This window comes from Myotis daubentonii, chromosome 7, assembly GCF_963259705.1.
Source record: "Myotis daubentonii chromosome 7, mMyoDau2.1, whole genome shotgun sequence".
Classification (NCBI taxonomy): Eukaryota; Metazoa; Chordata; class Mammalia; order Chiroptera; family Vespertilionidae; genus Myotis; species Myotis daubentonii.
The window spans coordinates 56904742-56929378 of NC_081846.1; the positions used below are offsets into that span (position 1 = coordinate 56904742).

The 24637-nt window shown below is 43.4% G+C and overlaps 1 protein-coding gene across 15 annotated transcripts in view; it reads right to left on the minus strand.

Annotated features, from left to right (window-relative positions):
* TANC1 (tetratricopeptide repeat, ankyrin repeat and coiled-coil containing 1) overlaps nt 1-24637 on the minus strand; it is a 240703-nt gene that overhangs the window by 204252 nt on the left and 11814 nt on the right. For 12 of the 15 annotated variants that reach the window (XM_059704352.1, XM_059704359.1, XM_059704361.1 and 9 more), the window contains exon 2: nt 3733-3818. The exons of the other annotated variants lie outside the window; for them this stretch is intronic. The gene's annotated coding sequence lies outside the window, so the exon portion shown is untranslated. The remainder of the gene's footprint in view (nt 1-3732; nt 3819-24637) is intronic. 15 annotated transcript variants of the gene reach the window in all.

Sequence of the window (24637 nt, forward strand, 5' to 3'; positions counted from 1 at the left end):
CTACCTCTCTGTCAACTTCTCATCCACAAATCAGTCCAAAAAACTAGCAAACCCTTCCTCAAAAATTGCCATGTGCTTTCTTCTCTAGATTACTTTCAGTCCTTCTAAAACAGATAAAAAGAGGAAGGTACAGGTGATCTCCTGGATAAGAAAGAAATATTAGAATGTCTAATCGTGGTTACTTAATTCTTTTATTTCTATTTTTGTGTATTTTATAATGCAAATAGCTTAACTGTAAAGAATTTGTGATTATAATTCATAAATATGTAAATGTTGCAGATATAAGCAAAAAGTATTTTATTGATAGAATTGCTATGTCAAAAATGTTTAGGCTAAGTCATAGAAAGATAAATATCACATGATCTCACTCATTTGTGGAATATAATGAACAACATAAACTGATGAACAAAAACAGATCCAGAGACAGAGAAGCATCAATCAGACCGTCAAACCTCAGAGGGAAGGTAGGCGAGGGTGGGGATAAGGGGGAGAGCTCAACCAAAGGACTTATATGCAAGCATATAGGCCTAACCAATGGACACAGGCAACGGGGGGGTGAGGGCATGATTGGGGCAGATGGGGGGTAATGTGGGGATAAGGACACATATGTAATAACTTAATTAATTAAAAAAAATTTTTTTAAATGTTTAGGCTACTGAGCTAAACACTAATACCCTCTTATAATACGTAATTTTGGTGTTCTATGGACAACTCTTTCTAAAATATTTATTCTAGTTGTTGGCTAATAAAATATTTTGTATTCATGCAGTGTTCAGATGGTAACATAATATTCTTATTATTAAAATCAGACCTCACTCTTAGCTTTCCTATATCTTTGACTTATACTTTCTCATTCAAGTCTGTTCTTACAGATAGTCTTCATAGCTTAAAAAAGTTTTAGTTTTTACTTCAAAAAGAAAACCAAGGAAACAAACATCCGTTTAAAAATAAATGACACTCAAGGAAAATTTTCAAACAAATATAGCACCTACAAAGTACAGGCACTATTCTAACTTGTTTCTCATTTAGTCCTCATAACATTATAATTATAAAACTGTATCATATAATATTCATTTTAATAAAATTAATTATAAAAATTTGGGGAGAGATTAAACAAAGAACTTATATGCATATACACATAGCCCATGGACAAACATTAGTGTGGGGAAGGCCTGGGGAGCAGGGTGGAGAGGATCAAAGGGGATAAAAGGGGGGGGGACATTTGTAATACTTTCAACAATAAAGTTTTTAAAAATTCATGTTTTTAGTCAGTGGAGAAATTTACTTTGTGAAACTTAAGACAACTTTAAAATCATAGTAAGTAATGTTTTCAAGAAGCGGTTTCTGAGGACATCACGCTCTGTGCCTTCCACTTTCTTCTTCTACCTACTGTCTAGGAATCTGTTATTACTATGTGGCCTTGGGCTGGCAATTTAACCCCTCTGTGCTTCAGAACCCTTATCGGCATTCAGGCCATCCACTGGGTCCCTACCCTGTTCATTGGCCTACAGCAGTGAACAAAAGACAAGATCCTGTTCTCAAGGAGCCTGAGATAACACCAGGAAGGCATTGGTCCAGAAGATGACCTCTCATTATGATGTTAGCCATTATTATTTCACTAAACTAAGGGCTACCTTCGTCATCATTATCTTAGTCCTAGTTTCATTTCAAGGGAAATCCAATTTGCCTTATTCTACCTATGCCCTGGAAAAAAAGGGCAGAGAAGGGGACAGTTAAATGACTCATCAGAATTAGGGCCAGCAAGCCTATTGACTCTCTACCTCTTCTTGAAAAGAACCGTTGCAAAGCTCTATAGATCCAGCCAGCTACTGGGGTAAAACATATTACATCCAGGAACAAGTTTCTGCAAGCGACTTTTGGTAGACAGCAGCATCCTGCTGCACTGGATCCTCCCAGGACTCACTTTCTGATGATGCTGATGAAGGTCCATTTACACCTGGAGGTTACAGCTGAGCCGCTGCTGCCCATCTGACAGCTGCAAAATTTAACCGCAGAGCAACCGAATCCCTAGTGATGCTGGCTCCCAGGCTGCCCTTCCAGGACCGGCCAGGAGAACATCTCTTTATTTATTCAACCTCATTATGTAATCACGATCACAGGCCTCGCTCTCCATGGCCACCACTGACACAGCAAGCATTGCTCAAGCAGCCTGCCTTTCAGTGGAGAATCTAAAACCACCAGCAGGAGACTGAAGGGATTCTGCCGGATCCAAAGTAAACACGAGAAGTAAAATGATAACAGGAACTCTCAAAGGAGCACTTCCCTCATAAACAGCTAAGATCACTTCACAAACACCTCACCAGACTCAAATATCTCAACAGGCCCGCATCTCCAGCCAGGGGTCACAAATGCCGTTGGCCACCCCTGAAGACAGGACACACCTTAGGAGTTTTAGGTTACAACTTCAAAAACTTCCGAAGGAGCCAGGTCAAGTCTATTTCCTAATATATGTGTTTTATACCGTTCCGCTGAAAAGAAAGAAAATCTGCGGCAGTTTGCTGATCGGCTACGAAGCCAGGGAGTTGGCCATGGTCTGACCTCACCCTTGGAATCTGCTGTCAGCGTTAGAAAAACAGCCAGTCCCCCGCACCATTGTCTCCTCCCCACATTCACGCCCCTAAATTCAGCTTCAGGTTGCTGATTTCAGATGTAATGGGAGGAAGGAAGGAAGGAAGGAAGGAAGGAAGGAAGGAAGGAAGGAAGGAAGGAAGGAAGGAAGGAAGGAAGGAAGGAAGGGAAGGTGGGAGGGGGGAAGGAAGGAGAAAGTAGGTACAGGCTAGCTAGCCCTTTCTCTGTGCTGTCCACACCTCCCACTACGGGTCCCAAACTGGGAAGAATATTCTACCAACAAGACTGTGAAGACAGGAGACATATCCCCCCAGTACCAGGCCTGATGCTTCTCTGGAGCCCCAACCTCTTTCTAAGACCAGGTTAGTGTTACCTGGACTTCCCACCACCCCCCTCACAGCCCACACACAGCCTGGACACCAGAGGACTGTCCTTGCATCCGACCTCTCAACCCTGTGGTCCTGCTGCTCCCTCGCCCTCCCCTTCCCCTCCTCATCCAGCCCTGTGCCAACAACCCCTCCCTCTCCCTTCTCCACTACAGACTCTGGAACCTTCTTTTTATTGCTAAATTCCTAGGGGCTACTACGAAAGGCTTTGGAGTCAGAGGGATCTGGCAGCACCAGTCTCTACCATTTTCTGGATGCACGACCTTGGGCCAGTAGATGAATCTCTTCAAACCTGAGATGCCGCCCGCATCTATCCAGCAGGGTTTTAAATGAAAAATACACATAAAGCATTTAGCAAAACCCCCAACAGACATGCATATATTTAATAAGTTCCCATTCCGGAACAGAAAAAGGTTTCCTAAATGGTAGCAATTATCATTGTCTCCCTCCTTCACCTTTTAATTTTTTATTGTGGTAAAATACACACAACATTAAATGTATCCACTTTAGCAAGTGCACACTCCAGGGGCATTAAGAACATTCACACTGTTGTGCAGCCATCACCACCATCTGCCTCTAGCGCTTTCTTAGCTTCCTAAACGGAAACCGTGCCCTTTACCTACTAAATTGCCATCCCCTCTCCACCCTCTGACAGGGCCTCTCTCCACGGGAGGTGCTGGCTGAGCCCATTTCTCTCCCAACCTCATGTAAAAATTCAGCCTCTCTGGAGGCTCTCAGAGCTCTCACTGGCACCTACCTATTTTTGGTAACTTCTCCCGTTCACTGGGAAAGAAATGGGGAGAGACTTCGTTCTCAATTTTCTCTTCAGCCAGAGGTCAGCTCCTAAAGCCACAAGAGCACAGGGGTGAGAAGGGGGTGGTCGGAGGGGCCTGGACACCCGGATTAGAATCCTGTTATTTATTAACTGTGTGACTTGGGCACTTACTTAGGCTCTTGGGAGGTTAAGTTTCCTCACCCAGAAATGGGGGTAATGACAGCACCTATTCACAGAGTTGCTGTTGAATGAACAATTCAAAGCACTGAGAGCAGAGTGCAGCACACAGCACGGAGGGACCCCAGCTCCTGTCACCCTCACTGCTGCGAGCCTCTAACCCTTGCTCCTGATTCTAGTCTGCCATTCCCAGGGCCACACACTCTTAACCTCCTGTCCGTGTAGTGCTCTCAGCCCCCCACTCCCTGGAGTGTGTCCCCGTCTTCATTCCCTAGCAGTGTGGACCCCATCACTGATCATCTGACTCGGGCCTTTGTCACATCCTCCATTCTCTTCAACCCTCTTCTTCTCTCTCACCCGTGGGGATCAACACCACACCTCAGTGTCCCCACACTGAACCCTGGACCCAAAGTTCCCACAGGGAAGTCACACCACTCACTACATTTGAATGTCTCTGACCCAGAAAGGCCCTCAGTATCCTAAAAAAAAAAAAAAAAAAAAAGGCCTTTCCATCCCCCTTAGCACCCATCTCAAACTGCCACCATCATTCCCCTCAACCCTGCTGTACAAAGGCCCTCTCCTCCCTTTAACCAGAAAACCAGCCCAGCCAGCATGACATGCCAACACTAACTTCCGGCCCCTGTTCCTGACCCACCATGCATCTACATGCACAGCCCAACTTCTTCCCTCCACTGCTCTTCCCATCAACCTTCCCATGGGCTCCTCCTGCTGCTCCCTCCTGCCTCCACGCTGCCTCCCCTCACCCATCTTATACATACATACATACATACATACATACATACATACACACACACACACTGCTTACCCTCCATGCTTCAGCTGTCCTCTCTGCCCCACCCACACGGCCTCACCTAACTACGCCCTTGAGATGAAGCTCAAGAACCACCTCCTCCTCCAGGAAGTCTCCCCTCACCCCTCCTCAGATTCCTTGAACTTCTGCAAACCTCACTGTGCCACTTCCTCTGATTGTGTCTCTCCCTGAGAACTGAGGCTTCAGGGTCCGCTGTGAATCCTCAGGGCCCAGCACAGTAGAGGTGATAACGATTGAATAAATCGAAGGGGTGAGCACAGCAGCCCTGCAGTGTTTTATTACAATGTTTTATTAAAAGCATGACCGATTAAGATTCAGAATCAGCCACTTGCACATGATGCCATACATTTTCTTCCTCTGATCTAGATTGAGAAACATCCCTCCCCCTGCCTTCCCAGAACAAGTATTCCTTTGATGAAAGAAAAAAAAAACAACAAAAAAACACTACTTCCTCCTCAACCAAAACAGAAAACCTAAAATAGCAGTTTATGAAAACTATCCAGCTGACACTGGCTTAGGTAGGAGTAAGCGCTGTTGTCCAAGCTGAAGAGCACAAAGGGAAGTTTACTCTGGACGGCTACTTAGGGAGGCAACGATACTCAAGTCCTAAATAAGAAAACTGACCATCGTTGTAAGTCTCAGGTCTATTTATAAGGCCAGGGAGGAAGAGGAAGTGGGTAACTCCGGCGGAAATTTCCTTGCTCTGTTTAGTTTTACTTCATGTATGGCTTCCACACTGATATCTCGAAACTAACTTACGATTTATTTTATAGGAAGTCATTTCGAAGGGCCCGGGGACTGCAGATGGCACCCGGGCCGTCAGTTTAAGGATAACAGCTTGGCGTACACCATGACGTCACTCTGGCCTTCCTCAGCAACTCCCTACCGACAAAATCTAGACGTGCGCTCTGTCAACAAGATATCTGTGTTTGTCCCCGGCCTCCGGCGTTGGTTCCTGATTAGTTTTAAAATCATTATGCGCCCAAGCTGAATAGGGCTACTGTTCGCAGCTGTAAGGTCCTCTTCTGGGCAGATCCCCAAGTCTGTGGCCTTCGGGGAGTGATTTCTGTCCTTCCCGTATAATTACACTCTCCTGATTGATGAGCTGATCAGTCCTCCTACCCCCATCAGGAGCTAAAGCCTCTCCCTTCCGGCTCTCTTTATCTTCCCAGAGGACCAGGGGTGAGGGAAGAATGGTGTGGGGAGGGAGGCTTGGGCGTTATACCTGACAGCGTGAGCGCTCAGCACCGTCCCTGTCCAGACCCGCCATTCCTTCCCGCTGTCTTGAAAGCTGCCCACCTAGGTTAATGCCAAAGCAGGTATTGGAAACACGTGGCAGGAAAGCAGCTGCTATCTCCTGGGACTCCACCATGGCCCCATGCCCCCAAGCACAGATCCACATCAGTCAAGCATGGTCCCCTAATCACACACATCCGTGATCACCTCTGAAAGTGCCTGCATAGCCTACATCCTCTCCGACTTTTCTTCCTCCTCTGTGATCAGCAGGGCAGGGCGGGCAGTGTCAACTCTGAGCGCCTGGCAGGCGCTGGACGGCAGCCGAGGCAGAAGTTCCATTTGAAACAGGCTTTCGTCTTTTTGTTTTTTAGGGGGAAGGGGATTCTTCTACAAGGAAGATGGCTCTTCTCTCTACATAAATTTGTATATATTTATTTCACACTTTTGGGTTATAATGCAGGACTACACTGTTTATTTTGTTGTTGAAATCACTCTTGCTTTGGCTATTAGGAGCTCTCTGAGGTTGGCTCCTATTCCTCTTCACATGCCCACATCCTTTGTTTTTTTGTGTTTGTTTTTTGAGCACCTCCTTATATTCTGGCAATACAAGATGCTCTAGACCTATAATTACCCATTTCTCCAAGGAGCCCTGGTTACTCTTACTGGAGAATGGTATTTAGAAACCATGATCTGGATATGTTGTTGCTTCTAGGTGTCATTGCTTCCAAGCCCTCTCAGCGGACAGGCCCAGGAAATGCAGATGTATACTAACCCATGTCTGCACCACACATCTATAATGGTTTCTGTATCTATCCTAAGCTACCAGTAAACATAATCGCATACTGATGTCTCCACTCTAACCTAGCACCACCTGACTCACTGCGGCCTTTGCCCTTGCTTATCTGTAACTTCCCTCTCCGACAGTGGAAATCCAGCTCACCGTCCACCAACCATTTACTTATTTATAATGTTCGACTCCTGAATACATGTATAGTGGTTTCAGAATCGTTAACCTGTACATCCATGAGAAACAACCTTACCAACTAGGGTGCAGTGTAAAAGTACAGTTCCTGTTGTCTTCCACCTTCCAGTGTCTGGTCCAAACACCATTTTCCAGTGACTTATTAGGTTCATGCCTTTTGTCCTCACCCCCAGGGCTGAGGTTATGTCGTACCTGTCAATCAGGTAGACTCTTTTGTCACAGTCTGCATTCACCCTAGGACACACCCCCACATACACACCCCTCTCTGGCTTTTTGTTTTTAATTCGTATACAGTTCACCATAAAGTTCTCTTCTAGCTTTACTGGGATATAACTGAGAAATAAAATTGGAAGATATTTACAGTGAACAATGTGATGTTTTGATAATATGTAGACATTATGGAAGGATTCCTCCCGAGTTAATGAACAAATCCAGCTCATATATTTACTTTTTTGGTGAGAACATTTAAATTTTACTCTCCTAGCACATTTAAATTATACAATACAGTGTTATGAACTACAGTCACCATGTTATGCATTAGATCCTCAGACCTAATCTTATAACTGTAACCTTCTACCAAACTATCTCCCCTTCCCACAGCCCCTGGCAACCACTTTTCCACTGTCTCAATGAATTCGACTTTTTTTTAATGATTCCACATATAAATGATAACACGCAGTGTTCGTCTTTGTCTGACTCTTTTCACTTAGCATAATGCCCTTTAGTTTCATCCATGTTGTCACAAATGACAGGATTTCCTTCTTTATTAAGGCTAAATGTTATTCCATTGTTTATATATACCACAGTTTCTTTACTCATTCATGTGCTGATGGATGTGTAGTTTGTCTGCTTAAGTTCTCTAGTGCCTGTTTTATCTAAAGAAGTAGTCTATTTAAATACCTGGCATTGCTCTCAAATGGTCTACATGTTTTATTTTATCCTTCGTACTTTAAAACTTTTTTCTGAGTGTACCCCGCAATGTGATAACTCAGATACTAATAAAATGGACAGATTCTCCATATTTATTTATTGATTGATTGATTTAATTTTTAAATATATTTTTATTGATTTCAGAGAGAAAGAGAGAGGGAGAGAGAGATAGAAACATCAATGATGACAGAGAATCACTGATCGGCTGCCTCCTGCAGGCCCCCTACTGGGGACCAAGCCCACATGTGCCCTTGACCGGAATCAAACCTGAGACCCTTCAGTCCACAGGCTGATGCTCTGAGCCAAACTGGCTAGGGCTCCAAATTCATTTTTTAAAATTACTATGGTAAGTTGATTTTAATACAGTCTAATTGCTAGAGTTCTTTCAATATAAATGTGGAAAGTGAATGCTCATTCCAGTGTTATTTAAAATTTAACCCTCCAGGCCGGCTTGGCTCAGTGGTTAAGCATCTACCTATGAACCAAGAGGTCATGGTTCAATTCCCAGTCAGGGCACATGCCTAGGTAACATGCTCCATCCCCAGTCAGGGGCATGCAGGAGGCAGCCGATCAATGATTCTCTCTCATCATTGCTGTTTCTATCTCTCTCTCCCTCTCCCTTCCCCTCTGAAATCAATAAAATTTTATTTTATTTTAAAAAATAATATTCAATAATAAGTAGTTAAAAAAACTATGTTACACCTATAGGCTGGAATATGAAATACATGCAATCATTAGAAATCATTTATAAAATACGTATGAGTTAATGCGCATCATAGGTGTGTGTATGTAAAAACAGCAAACTACACAATAAAAAGTACAGCGTATCACTGAACATATGTAATATATGTGTATGTCTAGGAAAAGAAAGCATTGAAGAACACATGCCAAAAAGTTATTTTCTGCATTCCTTTTTGCCTTGCTTTTTAATTAAAATTAAAGGAAAGAAGACGGACTGACTGTTGTGTGGGTAACTTGACAGAGGATTCTCCTAAGACAGGTGTTGGACCAGACAAACAGGAAGAAACAATGTCAGCGGCTGTGTACCAAGCTCCACATCACATCCAGGTAGAAGATGCACAGAAATGTGATCAAAAAGCATGGCTGGTGGATGCCTTGGGTCTGCTATAACCTGAAACTAACATACAAAAGGCAAAGACAGCGTGGTTCCTGTCCAATGCGCTTATACAGACAGAAGTGTAAGAGTGGAACTGAGAGCTGTCCAGGAAGCATCCTGAGAAATGTAGGGCATGGATGGATAAAGGGCAGGAAGGTGTAAATTCGGGGAGGGAAGCAGTGTCAATGGAGCCGGTATGAAAGCCCTCCCCCGCACACATTCACTTAGAAGTCTTCTCATTATCCCTTTCTATAAAAATCCAAGGAAGACCTTAAGCAATGACAGCCACAAGTCAGCTTCAATTGAAAGTGCCCTGCCCTCTGGCAATCCGCCCTCTGGCAAGGCGCTCAGGGGGTAAGGATGGGGTGGATTACCTAATAGGATCTGGTTAGCCTCTAGCAGATTTGAAAAACACTCAAGTGGCTGATAACAGGAGCCTAACTCTGGGCTTTCAAAGTGTAACATTTTACATCGGAATTTACACTCCCATCCCTATTTGTAAAAAGTGCTTCATAAGAGATAGTAGCACAAATAAACACATGGTAACCATCCATTACACTGAAACAGTTCAACGGCAAGAATGACCAACTCCCAGCTTCTCATGCACAGCCCTGCCCACCAGCCAGCCACCTCCAGAACAGATCCCACACAGGTGCGAACGCAGAGAGAGCTACAGAACAACCTTATACAAACACAGTGGCAACACACCCTGGGAACCTCCATCCCAACAGTGAAAGTTTAGGAGGAACTAGTATTTGCTGAACATTTTACTATACGAGGCAGCAGGTGATTTACGCACATTCTCTCTAAGTCTTCACAGCCAACAAGAGAAGGATTAGCCCCTTAAATGGCCACTCAATTCCAAACTAGCAAAATGTATACGTACTCAGCTCTGTCGGGCTCCAAGCATGTATTTTTCCACTCAGAGTGGTGCCCTGTGTGTCAACAAACTCAAAAGCAGACTCAAACATACCTTCAGTATCACATCTAAAAAATCTAATCAGTTTTCTCAAAATAGTTCTTTTACAATATAATTGATATGATGCCAAGAATTCAAGTTAAAAATCTAAAAGCATATTCAAGCCCCAATGCAACAGCTTAACCCCTTTCAATTTAGTAAAATAGTATTATAAAAGCCCACAAATAAATCAACTTAATTATAATTTGTAAGTTAAAAAAATAAAAGATTGCAAATCTAAAATAATAAAAACTTTTGGGCTATATGAAGATCTCAAATTGAGAGATAAACATCAAGATTGATTTTTTTCATTCTCAATGAGGACTAATTTAGTTTGTATTCTAAACTGTATTATCCTCTTCCTCTCTCTATTTTTCTCCTCCTCTTCCACTCACTCCACCCTTCCCCCAAAAGAGGTTCTCCTTCTACCATTAATTGCAAAACAACGCAACAGTTCTATTCTGTGACGTATAAACCATGAAAGAAAAAAAAGGTTAGGACTCACTGATAGCTTAATCTCCATTGTCCTGAGATAGGACCCCCCCCCCCCCCCTGGAAAGTTAAAACTAGGTATGTCAAGGACACCAGTTACTCTGTCTAAACCGCCTGAAGAGTTTCTCTTATTAAAATGAGCTAACTTCTCCAGCACTCTATTGGTGAGTTAGTGATACTGTCAAATCCACTCCACAGGTGTCTGCAGTATTAACGCCAAACCTCAGCACATTCATTCACACAGGAGGCACTCAAATGCTACTTGCTATGGAGTAAAAACAACTCAGGATAAAAGACAACAGATTATATGTAGAGGGGGGAAAAACACTAGAGAACTTTAGTAATTAACCTTTTAAAATTTTAAGAAGAAAGTTTGAGGGTTGAAATTTGGAGGTGGGGAGAAAGGAAATACCTATATTTTTAAGAGGAGAGGAACGTGTGTGTGTGTGTGTGTGTGTGTGTGTGTGTGTGTGTGTGTGTGTGTGTGTGTTTTAATGTGGATTATAAAAGTGTGGACAGAAAAGGACCACATGCTAACCTGACTAGCTCAGGGAAGGCCTGCGTGACGGCCTTGCAAACTTAAGAGACCTAAAGCAACCACAAAGGATGGTCTGAAATTAAAACCTTTTAATTAAAAAGAAGTTTATAATGGGTAGTCATGTTCTAGGCCAGGATCTTCCTGGACAAAGATCAACATGGATCTGTACTAAGCCTATTGTCTTTTTGCATCTAAGATAATGTATCTGTGGGATGTCAGGGCAACTTTTCTGGACCCCTCAGGGACTACCAATGGGTACAGACCACAAACTCCCTCATTGTTACTTATCTTCTTCATTGTTGACTGTCAATTATCCTGTACCTACCTGTGTAAAAGAGGTATGTGTCTATCATTTTACTTTTTATCCAATCCAGAGGTTTCCCCATTTTGCTTTTTCCTGCCTCCCTAATCTATCACCAATGGATTTCACGTAACCCCCTTAACGTCTCCTCCTTTGATTGTAATGTATAAAACAAGGTGAAAAACCGCCCTTCTCTGGAGCATCATCCCAATACACTGAGATTCTGCTTCCTGGTAACTATCGACAGTTTGGCTCAAACCCACAAAAATTCCTCACAAGTTTGAATGTTTTCTTACGTTAACAAAATATGTAAGTAATGAAAAAATAGTATACAAGTAACTTTTAACTAGGAAAAAATGTCCAATCTTACCATCCAAAAAGCTTGCAGAGTTTTTTTCTATGTACACAAATACATTTAAAGGGGCCTAGCCTAGAACCTGCACATGGCAGACCCTTAAATGTGTCAAATAATTACTTAATACATACTTTGAAGGGGGGGGGAGGGCATAAATGTGATTACAGCGTGCATACTATTCTGCAACCTGCTGTTATTTTCAACAACAGTAATTAGAAGACATCTTTCCATATCACTCCACTCAGCTCCCTCTTGCCTTGTACAAAGTTCCTTACTTTTCATTGTATGGGTGGCAAGGTTTTCCCCTAAGCTCCTTTTGAGGTAAACATTTGATTTCCCCACTTTTGCGTGTTATTAAGCAATCCTGCAGTGAATATCCATGTATATAACTTTATGTGTTTGTATAATTGTTACCTGAGCATAAATTTCTAGAGCTGGAATTTCTGGGTCAATGAGTTGGCATGTTTTAAATTAGCACATTGACGGTTGCCCTCCATAACAGCTGTCCCCATTTATCACCTCAACACTCTGTGACAGTACTCACCCACCCATCATCCTTACCCACACTGGCATTATTCTTTTCATCAAACCATCAGGAAAAAAGTTATATTCAGTGAACACTTATCATGGTGCTATCCTAAAACCTCGTATGTATTATGACAGCTCTGTGGAGGTCAGTAGGTGTCCACCTGCACTTTAGACCTGTTCAACCGATGGGAAACTAACACCCAGATATGTTAAGTGGTTTGCCCAAGGTCATACAGCTCGCTAAAGATGTGGCTTGGGTTTGACCCCAGTTCATTTACCACCAGATCCTACATACCAGAGCAATTAAATTCCATGAAAAGGTCAAAGTCCTCTTCACTCATTCTAAATGAAAACTAGCCATCTCTTCTCCCAGCAAAACCAACTGAAAATTCTGATTTTAAGAACAGGGGAAGCCCTGGCTAGTGGGTGGCTTAGTTGGTTGGAGTGTTGTCACGTACACCAAAAGGTTCCGATTCCTGGTCAGGGTACATAACTAGGTTTCAGGTTCTAACCCCTGTTGGGGCGAGGGTTTAAAAAAAGAGGAACAGGGTCTTAGGAGAATTGAACTTGTGGTTGAGTCCAGCCCCTTACAGGTAGCTGCGTGTGACTTTGGGAAGATTTCTTAGCCTAAATTTCTTCCCTTGGCTCAAAACAACCATATCTACCATCTTTACCATAAAGTGCTCTTGTAAAGTCCAAAAGGAACATCCACTCCTTCAAAAATACTTGCTGAGCCGTTTTCCTGTGCCCTGCACTGTGGTGACAAAGAGGCTACCCTGCCCCAAGCGTCTAGGAAGAAATAAACCTCAACCCAGAAAACCAGACAGCTATAATGGAGAGTTCTGAGGGAGAGTGCCTCCGGGGCCAATGGTAAAGGACCCACGGTGTTCCACAAAACAGCAGCTATTCAAAAAGGTAAGGAGAACCACCACACAACACTGGGGGAAACGCATGAAACCACATGAAACAGAAAAGTCCATATAAGCAAATGTATATTTTAGTTACAGTCGTATTTTTTACAAAGGCATATGCAAGGAATGGAAGGGAATAAGAACATGGATGTTGTACCAAACAAATAATATCATTCTCCTTTTCCAAACTATACAAGACATCATTCAGCATTTATAATTCCTAAAATATTTTAATTGCTATGAGAGCACAGATGGAAGTGATTAATTCTGACTGAAATAATGTATGTGAAAGTGGGAAACTCTAAAACCCCCCATGAATGGCATTATCGTCAGAGCATGAACTAATCTAGCATTCTGCATAATAGCATTGCAGTGCAGTCGCACAAGTTATTTTTACACCCTGCTGCTTGGTTTCTGGCTCACCTGATAATGCACAACATTAGTCATTTCTTTACAGTATTTTCCTTTTTAAAAGAAACACATGCATGGGAAAAACAGCCAAACAGTACAAAAGGGTCTGCAGTAAAATCCAAGACTGTCGTCTATCCCAGACTGTCTGTCATCTCCCTCCCAAAGGCAAGAATACAATAATATGCTTGGAAGTTCCTTCTTAAGGTCACATATAAACCATTCTTTTAACATCTGCAGATCACTTTATTGTATGGACGCACCATTTATTTAATCAGACTATGCACTACAAAAATGTCTGACAATGCCATTAAACACTATCTATATAATTATTTTTCCTTACATTTTGATTTTCCAACCTAGCCAGACACCAGAACCTTCACAGACACCAGGCTCTCTGGGCTCACTTCCCAGTACTCCCTGCTCCCAGCCAAACCCAAGCTGAGTACAGTGCTCCGAAATACTCCATCCACTGCTCATGCTGTTGCTTTGGCTGAAACCCACCCCACCTTCCTTTGCTTGGTTAATTCTTACTCAGTATTTCCAGAAAGGGTTCAGGTATAACCTCCTCCTGGAAGCTGAGATCTCCCAACCCTCGGGGCACAGGAACTGCTCCAGTATCAGCTCCAGTTACACCCTAGGTCTCAGCACCTAACCTCCTCATCGTGAAAGTGTATGTCAGCCCTGACCACCAAATTTCAAGTTCCTCCGACCTCATCTTATCTTTTGGAGGGCCAGAGTTTGGTACGAAGTCGGGCACACTAAATATAGTTAACACCCATTGAATTAAGATGAAATGAATAAGGAAACTTCTAAACACCTATTAGGTGCCAAGCCCTATTCTAGGTGTACTGTACAAACATTATTTCTCACTGAGTACAATGATCCCCATTTTACAGATGAAGGAACCAAGGCCCTGAAGAAACTTGTCCACAGACATAGGGAGCGCTGAAATCTGAAACCAAGTGTATTCCAGAATCATTCATTGCTATTTCCATTTGCTGTTTGCTTATGTGTTTCTTTTTAAAATTTTATTTATTGATTTGAGAAATATTTATTTGCTGTTCTGCCTATTTTTGCATTCATTGGTTGATTCTTGCATATAACTGGGGATCAAATCCACAATCTTGGCATATTGGGACAACACTAACCAATTGAGCTACCTGGCCAGGGTCTTGCTTACATGTTTTTGTTGTTATTGTTGTTGTTGTTAATCCTCACCCAAATATATTTTTTCCATTGATTTTTTTTAAGAGAGTGAAAGGAGGGGTGGGGAGGAGAGAGGGAAGAGAGAGAGAGAGAGAGAGAGAAACATCAATGTGAAACACATTGATCAGGCGCCTCCCATATGCAACCCAACTGGGTTGGGGATCGAACCTGTAACCCTTAGGTACATAGGTACATGTCCTTGACTGGGAATCAAACCCAAGACCTTTTGGTATGCAGGCTGATGTTCTAACCACTGAGTGCAATGGATACCCATTTTACAGATGAGGAAACCAAGGCCCTGAAATTAAGAAACTTGTCCAAGGACATAGGGAGCCACACCGGCCAGGGCTCGCTTACATGTTTTGATGCTAAAAGTCAAGTGAAGAGGTCACATACACAGTCCTGAAAGACAAAACTTCTTCAAAATTATTTTTGGATGATCTAAGAGCACTGTGGTCTCCAAAATATTCAGACATAAACAATTTACAATATAGGACTAAAATGGCAGAAAACACCCTTAAAAGACTTCAAATTTGACCAATTCTGCACCCAGAATGCCTACAGTGGGCAAGGGGTTGGACAAAACGGCTGCCCTGCTGGAACAGGTGCCTGGGTCCTGTTACCCAGCTGTGAGAGTGGGGGCCGGGCACGGACCCTCACCTGAAAACCGGGTGCAGTAAGAATGCCTGCTTTCTCTCATAGCCTTTAAGGGAATGAAATTAGATGATTTAAGGAAAAGAACTAGCACAAAGGCAGGCACCACGTTGAGGGCTCGTTGGCTTTTCTTCAGTGACTGAACAAATCAACCAGAGAGCAAGCCGACCGCCTCCTGTCCCCTCCACCAGGGCAGGGCGCTGGGAAGCCCTGTGATTGACACAGGAAGTAGAGATGACATTCAGCAAAGGTGGGAAAACAAGAGGAAGCTGATCCTCCCTCCCACACATGAGAAAAAATAAACTAATCAGCAGCAAGCAGTTAATGAACCCAAACCTTGTTTATTAGGGGAGACAAAGAAACGAAAATTATTCCAAAGGTAACCACGCACCAACAAAAAAGACAGACTGAACACTAAAACAGAACAACAACAACAAAACTTACTTTCCTATTTTCAGCCAAATAAGACTGCCTCTTAATTCTAGAAGGAAGGTAGAATAAGGCAGGTAATGCTTATGAAGAAATGCACTGCCAACTGGCATGAGGAGGCACTCAGGTGGCTGAGTGAGGCAGCCTTCCAGGCTCAGCCTCCCTCCCAAGATGAAGGGAGTATGGCTGGGTTCAGGTCTACATGGTTTGACTTTATGTCACTCAATTCCCCAAACAACCTTCAAAAATACCCATCACCACCCTGGCTGGTTTGGCTCAGTGGATGGAGTGCTGGCCTGTGGACTGGGGGGTCCCGGGTTTGATTCCAGTCAAGGGCACATGCCCGGGTTGCAGGCTCGATCCCCAGTACGGGTGTGCAGGAGATCAATGGTTCTCTCTCATCATTGATGTTTCTGTCTCTCTCTCCCTCTCCCTTTCTCTCTGAAATCAATAAAAATATATTTAAAAAAATAACCACCACCTTCCAAAGTCACAAAAAACAAGCTCAGAGAGACTGGATTACCTGCCCAGGTCACGTTGAGACTAAGGGGCTAAATTGGGACCTGAACCCAGTTTATCTGGCTTCAAAGCCTCCACTCATCCAAAAAAGCACCACTTATGACAAAATGGGTGAAGGGGGGCAGATGGCACAAATTTCCAGTTATAAAATAAAGTTGAGGCCCGATGCATGAAATTCATGCAAGAGTAGGCCTTCCTTCCCCTGGCTGCGGGCACCTGCTTCCCTCCAGCACCCAGGACCTGGGCTTCCCTCCGGCCGCTGGCAGGCACCTGAGACCCAGGCTTCTCCCTCACAGCCCCAGCTTCATCAGGAAGGTCGTCCAGAAGGACACCTGGTCTACTTAGCAAGCAAGCCTCCATGTTCACGTCAGCTGCCTGGCTGCCGGCCGCCATCTTGGTTGACAGTTAATTTGCATATCTCACTGATTAGCCAATGGGAAGGGTAGCGAAGTTACGGCTAATTATCATGTTTCTCTTTTATTAGATAGGACTAGAGGCCCAGTGCACAAAATTTGTGCACTCACAGGATCCCTCAGCCCAGCCTGTGCTCTCTTACACTCCAAGAGCCCTTGGGGGATGTCCAACTGCCAGCTTAGGCCTGCTCTCTGGGGGCAGCAGGCCTAAGCTGGCAGTCAGACATCCTTAGTGCTGCTGCAGAGGCAAGAGAGGCTCCCACCACCTCTGCTGCACTCACCAGCCATGAGGCCAGCTAAGGGCTTCTGGCTGAGTGGCACTGTCCTGTGGGAGTGCACTGACACCAGGGGGCAGCTCCTGAATTAAGCATCTGCACCCCCGGTGGTCAGTGTGCATCATAGCGACTGGTTGTTCCACTGTTTGGTCGATTTGCATATTAGCCTTTCATTATATAGGATAGACTAGAGGTCTAGTACACAAAATTTGTGCACGGGGGCAAGGGGGGAGGGGTGTTCCCTCAGCTCAGCCTGCACCCTCTCCAATCCAGGATTCCTTGAGGGATGTCTGACTGCCAGGATCGGGCCTAAACTGGCAGTCGGACATCCCTCTCACAATCCTGGACCACTGGCTCCTAATCGCTCACCTGTCTGCCTACCTGGTTGCCCCTAACTGCCCCCCCCCCCCCGCCAGCCTGATCATCTCTCACTGTGTCTGTGTGCCGGCCTGACCGCCACTAACTGCCCCCCCTGCCGGCCTGGTCACCCCTAACTGCCCCCCACTGCCAGCCTGGTCACCTCTTACTGCGCCCCCTGCTGGCCTGGTTGTCTCTTACTGCCCCCCCTGCCGGCCTGGTTGCCCTCAACTGCCCCCCTCTGCCAGCCTGGTGGCCCCTAACTGCCCCCTCCCCCCGCCTGCCTGGTCGCCCCACGCAGCCTGCTGTTCAGTCGTTTAGTTGTCCCTCACTAACCCCCCTGCCAGCCTGGTCGTAGGTAGCCATCTTGTGAGGGTGTGAGGGTTAATTTGCATATTATCTCTTTATTATATAAGATTATTGACATAGAACATATGTAAGTTTAAGTTCTATGTGATGATTTAATACACATTTCACAAAAGGATTACCACAATTAGATTACTTACCACCACCTCATCACATAATCACTGTGTGTGTGTGTGTGTGTGTGTGTGTTGACAACTCTTAAGATCTATTGTCTTAACAACTTACAAATATATAATACAGTTTTGCTAAATACAGTCACCATGTAGATCCCTATTCAGTGACCTTTAACCTGTGACAACATAGGCCAATCCCAAGCAAACCAAGAACCCCAGGCTCCCTCCTCCAACCTCTTTCCCAGAAGCAAGAAAAACACTCAGAATCTAATTTCACTAGAATCTCTTGCCAAAGGTCCACTTAAAAGGCAAAAACAAACCTAATTCTTGGGGCTTGGTACTTTTGAGTATTAATCCAAATAACTAAAAAGCATCCTTGGCAGAATTAAATATTAATGTACCTAAGTTCCTAAAAACAAGCAATTTCCCTACATGTTGCTTTTTAGCAGAGATCAACATCATATTGTTTAAGGAGCCATCAAAAGCTCCCTGAAAGAAGTGAATGGAACCATTCTTAAAAGTATGATCCTGTCACCACCTGCCTCCCTCAACCCAGGGTCCTGATATAAATGCAGATCGCTAAACCCCACTGCAGACCCCCGGAACCAACACCTGTGGGCAGGCCCGGGAAACGTGTGTTCACAGTAAGTGCCCCAGGTGATTCCCATGTGCAATGCTGGTTAGGGCTAGGGGCTGCAGGAGTAGGGCTACTTACCCAACCCTCCTACAGAAGTTCTATCCCAACTCTACCCAGAGGACTTCAAGGAGTGTCTACAGAGAGGCTGGGATGCCAAGCTAAGAACCAAATTTCCACCTGCCTACTGGCATTTCCAAGTGGGTATCCCAGAGGGGCCCAAACCCTGCCTCTCCCCTCCTGAGAGAGTTCTCAGTTACTTGTTCATTCACTGTCCAACCTTGCTGCCCTGCCTGGAAACAGCTTTCTCCTCTTTACCTTCAGTCAGCTGCCAAGTAGTGTAAGTCCTCACTTATCATGCACAGGTTCTGTGACTTTAAGTGAAACGAGTCAGGAAATCAATGTTACCATAGACTGCTATAAACAAGAGGTTAAGTTCCTACAGCATCTCCTTGCATCACAGCAGTGTGATAAAGAAATGACCTTGAACCACCCAATGTCATTCAAGGGCCTGCTTGTATTCCTTTTCTGTTCTGGAAGCAGCTTCCCTTCCACCCCGAAAATCACCTCCCATGCACAGCCTTCTTTGTGTTCTCATTCCCTCTGTTGTAAAAGCACAGGACTGTCCATCTGAGTTCAAATCTCGGCTGAGCCAGGTGACTTAGAGCCCGTTTCCTTCTCTGCAAAATGAGGAGGATGACAACAGCACTCCATGAAAAGTTTTCTTGCTTAGATGACATGAGCTAATGCTCCCTAAATGCACAATAAAAGGTATTCGACTGACAGGAGCTCTCTTCCTCCCATTAACTCTGGCTCAAACATCATCTCTCACCTGACCTACTTCAAAAGCCTCATCACAGAGAGCCCTGCCGCCCATCTGTCCCCACGCGGGTCTCCTCCACACCACTGCTGCCAAAGCTCTCCTCCAACCCCGCTCTGATTACATCATCTCTCTGCTTCCAAACCTTCGACAGCTATCGCTTACTTTACAGGATCAAGTCCGTACTTCTAAGCCTGGCAGGCAGGGCCTTTTGCAATCTGGCTCTCTCCTCCCTGCCACTGTACCCCAAATGCCAAGCACCATCTGCTCTAGTAACAACACCCCAAACATGACTTGTATGTTCATGCCTCCGGGCCTCTGCTCATGGAAGCTTCCTTCATGGAAAGCCCCTCACCTCTCCCCACCTAGCATCCCTCACCTCCTCCCTGATGCTCCCCCAGTCACCCACTCTTCCTCCACTTGCTCCTCCTCCTCCTCTTCTTCCTCCCCTTCCTCTGTACTCTCCTGCTGCACACATCTCGTATGTAACCTATGCATGCACTTGTCTCCTCTGACACAGAGCTGGGCCTCACACTCAGAAGGGCACAGTGACAGCCCTCAGGAAATATTTGTTGGGAAAATGAATGCAAGACTTCCACCACCCTTCCACAAATGAAAACAGTTTCTAATTTGTCAAACAGTTAACACCTTCATGCTAACTTTTTACTTCTGAAACTCATAAGGATATTATATTTGTTGAGCAAGCAAAGGCTGCTCTTTATGAAGGAAGCAAAAAAAAAAAAAAAAAAAAAAAAAGCCCTGTGAAGGTGAAATGTCTTAAAAATTCCCTTGGCTTAGAAGGCAATCACGACCCCTCTAGAAATGGCATCTCCTCACTTTTTCCATGATGGGAGAGGGAAATCACGCTCTCTGATTCCTCCTAGCTTGACTTTTGGTATGGGGAGCTGGACAGCTTAAAGAGTCCCTCTTGCTTAAACAAAACATTTCCAAAAGGAAGGGATAAATAAACGGTTGCTAATGGTACGGGAAAGGTGTAAGAAGCTCTCAAGCAGCTGGACTTGCATGTCCTTAGGGCACCAAGTTCATTCTCAGAGAAGTGGCATGCACTGCATGCGCAGGGAGCCTGGGAGCCCTGGTCCCCGAGGCCTTTTCTTGTATGAGCCACAACCAGACCAAATGGCCCGACACATGGAGGCAGCTGGCAGGGGGAACACTTCTTGGTTTACCCATAAATGCCAAGAAGGCCAGGTCCATAAATGTCTATTTAAGCAGCCTCCAAAGTATTCCTTGACTTCTGTTCAAAACTTAATTCTCCCTTTACATGAGTCTTTAACAGGGCACAAGGACAGTGAGGCGTGTTCTCCCCTCCACCACCTCCACCCCACCCCCAACCCCGCCCCGTGAGGACCTGGCCCTTTTAGGGACACACTGACCCTCTCCTGGTTGGCGATTGCCCTCTTCAGAAACACACACCTAGGACTTGAGTGTGGTGCTACAGATTCCACAGAAATAAAACAAAGGCTAATGCTCTAAACCACACTCAAAAAAAGAAACTACTGAAGTCAAGGAGCGGCTCATGTTCTCTCAGTCTTATTAAATAAGTGGATTTTGAAAATACTGATTTTCATTAAAACCAGACAACTTGCTAACAATATCCTTATGCCAATAATAAAATACCCTTTTTTTCCCTTTGGTTCCTCTTTCTCTATAAATTTCCATCTGAAACTGTCCCACTTGTTTGTTAAAAACATTTCATATAAACATCTAACTTTTAACATAAGCAACCAACTAACTATACAAATCATCTTGAAATCAAGGTCTTACCTGGACTTCTGTAACGAGCACCTTAAAATTAGCAGCTTCAACAACACTCAGAACAAACAAAAACTTCCATTCAACTGCTGAGCCAGAAAGCTGAATTTTAAAATATGGTGAAGAGAAGGAGAAGAAAGAAAAGAACCTGTTTTGGGCACCTATGAGCCAAGCCTCGTGCTACGTGTTTTATGTAGGTTTCCAACTTTAGTCTTGGCATGAACCCTATGAAACAGGAATTTCTACCCCATTTTACAGACAAAGAAACAGAGGTCAAGTAAGCTGCCTGGAGCTACACACAAAACCATGGTGCATCTGGCTTCAAAGATCATAAATTTCCACTATATCCTATATATTTGCATTTTTAAAAGGGGAAGAGAGAGAGGGAGGGAGAGGGTGAGGGAGAGGGAGAAGGAGAGGTGGAGGGAGAGAGAGAGAGGGAGAGAGAGAGAGAGAGAGAGAGAGAGAGAGAGAGAGAGAAAGAGAGAGAGTGAGTTTAATGTATTGTTCTAGTTACAAAGTACCTGTCCTATCCAAGGCACCTTATTATTCAAAAGAGGCAAATTTTAATGTATAAAACAGTATTCTTGCTTGCTAAGGGATTAAACATAAGAATGTGCTGGGAACTGCCTATGATAGCTACCATTTATCACACAAAGCAACTTTATGTATACTACGCTATTCTTCATTAAGACTCACAAAATTCCTTTATGTTTAATTTTTCCCAGACATACAACAAGCACTTGGAAGGATATCAAAGGGAAAAAAACCTTAAACAGCAAATTAAGTTAGCAAAGTCAGCTACGATAAGAACTTTTATTTACATGTCTTGTGTTTCCAAGACAATGTACACATGAAATTATCACTCTGAGTCACTTCGTTACAAAAAGGTCGGATCGCTATGCTGTACACCTGAAAGTAATTATAAACATCATCCATATGTCAGATATAATTAAAAAATAAAGAAATTGTTTTTAAAAAGGAAAATTATCACCCTGAGGGTATACTTAGATTTATAGCTATATTTCAAATTGCAAAAGCATTTATCAAAAAAACATTGTGTTCAAATTGATCAAATAGAAGAATTCATGCATATTCCTAAATCAATGGGCTTAGAAATAAATCTTTATGGAATAGTGTTTTAACACTGCAATTCAGATACCCTGTCATTCTGAATCAAATTTAACCACCAAAAAAGTTTAACACCCAAGCCATTTTACCCAAGAGGCACATGGTTTCTTGTCTTAAAATATACTGAAAACTTATACCCATTTAACCAGGCCAACTATTCAGAATACCATCATGTTCCAACCACAACTGGAATAAATTAAACTAGCACCTCTTTGATATATTAATAAAATTAATTTCCAACATACTCTAAGCCTTTACTTTTTTGTTGTTGTTAATCCTCACCCAAGGATATTTTTCCACTGATTTTTAGGGAGAGTGGAAGAGAGAGGGAAAGACAGAGAGAAACATTGATGTGAGAGAAACACATCAATTGGTTGCCTCCTGCACAAGCCCAACCAGGGTCCGGGCCAGGGAGGAGCCTGCAACCAAGCTACGTGCCCTGGACTGGAATCAAACCCGGGACCCTTTCATCCACAGGCCACTGCTCTATCCACTGAGTCACATTGGCTAACGCAGCCTTTACTTCTTTATAGTTAAAAAAAAGACTACTTATGTATTGCTAAATTAATGTCTATTCACAAGCCATAGGAGTAAAAAGCATAGTCTAGGAACTACTCTTGTCAAAAAATTTAACCTGAATCTAAATATGCCTTTAGATCTAACCTTTGCTTTACAAAAAAAAATACAGGAGAGAAAGGGACAAGGCAAACACCACCACAGGAAACAATTGTAGAAGATGAGACAGCCCACCAGTCTCTTCTAAAAGTCAGGAAGGAAAGGGAGGGGGGTGAGGTAGTATTCATCTATATTTAAAAAGACTGAATGGCCCTGACCAGTTTGGCTTAGTGGATGGAGCATCTGGACTGAAGGGTCCCAGGTTCGATTCTGGTCAAGGGCATGTACCTTGGTTGCGGGCACATCCCCAGTTGGGGGCGTGCAGGAGGCAGCTGATCGATGTTTCTCTCTCATCATCAATGTTTCTAACTCTCTATCCCTCTCCCTTCCTCTCTGTAAAATATCAATAAAATATATTTTAAAAATAAAAAGACTGAAGAGACAAAAATAATAACACACACAGTGCAATATGTGAACTTTGGCTGAATCCTGGTTTCAAAAAACCAAATGGTGACATATGGGGGACAATTAAATGACATTAAGAAATTACTGTGAATTTTATTAAAAGTGATAATGGGTGGTGATATTTTTTACAAATACATATGAAAGTTTGTCAGGTGAAATTATATAATGTCTGAAATTACCTTTATAATATTTCAGCAAAATAAACAACTCAACACTGTTCTCTGGCCAAAAGATGCTTTGCACAAAAGTTTCTACAGCTCAACGCATTTGGGAAGCACTAAATACCGGCAGTCCTCGGGTTGCATCGGACTCAACTTAACGTCGTGGTTATGTTGCCATCTCCCATTTATTAAAAAAAAACAGTTCCGTCATTTCAATGTATGTACATATGTGCTTTCTGTTTTTTATTATTTATTTACCACAAGTACAGGTCGGGAATTGTTATCTTTCTTTTAAATTTTTTTACTGTTTCACTTCATTACTGCTGTGTATGTGCTCCCTGTGAGTGACGTAGGTGCTTATGTGGGTGGGCTCCGACTACGGCGAAGCGTTACGTGGCGCCGTAGGAACAGATCGACGTAACCCAAGGACCTACTGTACGCTGTTCCCTTTCAAGGAGCTTCAGAATGAACATTATTTGTAAAGGTGCTCAAAATCCCTGCAGTTAAAAACAAAAATACCTGTTTTACTTCGGTTAGCCCAGATATTCCCAGTTATTTGAACACAGAAACTTTTTTCCCTACATAACATCTATTCATTTCTTGAGAATTTCTTGAGAATCAGTTTCCTATGGAACCCACTTTGGGAATTCCCAAAGGTAAGCTCTGTAAATCACACGCATGTTTCAAGAACTCTGAATTAAAAAAATTCACTATTTCATCTATTTGCAACTTAGGTGCCACTCACTTTTTCTGTCTTTTGCATCTATAAAAATAAGTAGATGTTTACTCTGTAAGTTAACATGTTTTCATTTTAATTCAGACTCTCTATAACAAGCACGTCAAACTCGCAGCCCGCAGGCCGCATGAGGCTCACAACAAATATTTGTGTAGCCCAGCCAATATAACGGTATGTAAAAAACATTTCAATAAAAATTTCAGAACTTAATTTTTACAATATCCTGTCGTACATCATCATTAATAACAAACTACAACGTTCGTCATTTCCCTCACTCGCCTTACGCGCAGGAGCACCATTGCTCCCCACTAATACCAGCAGCGAATATTTTAGCAGCTGATCGCCACATCATTAGTCTTGAACTGACTTGTTTGGTGTGCGCAACAGGAAATATTTTGCTTTTGGAGAATAAGAAAAATAGGTTTATTTGGGTTATGCTTATTAATTTACGC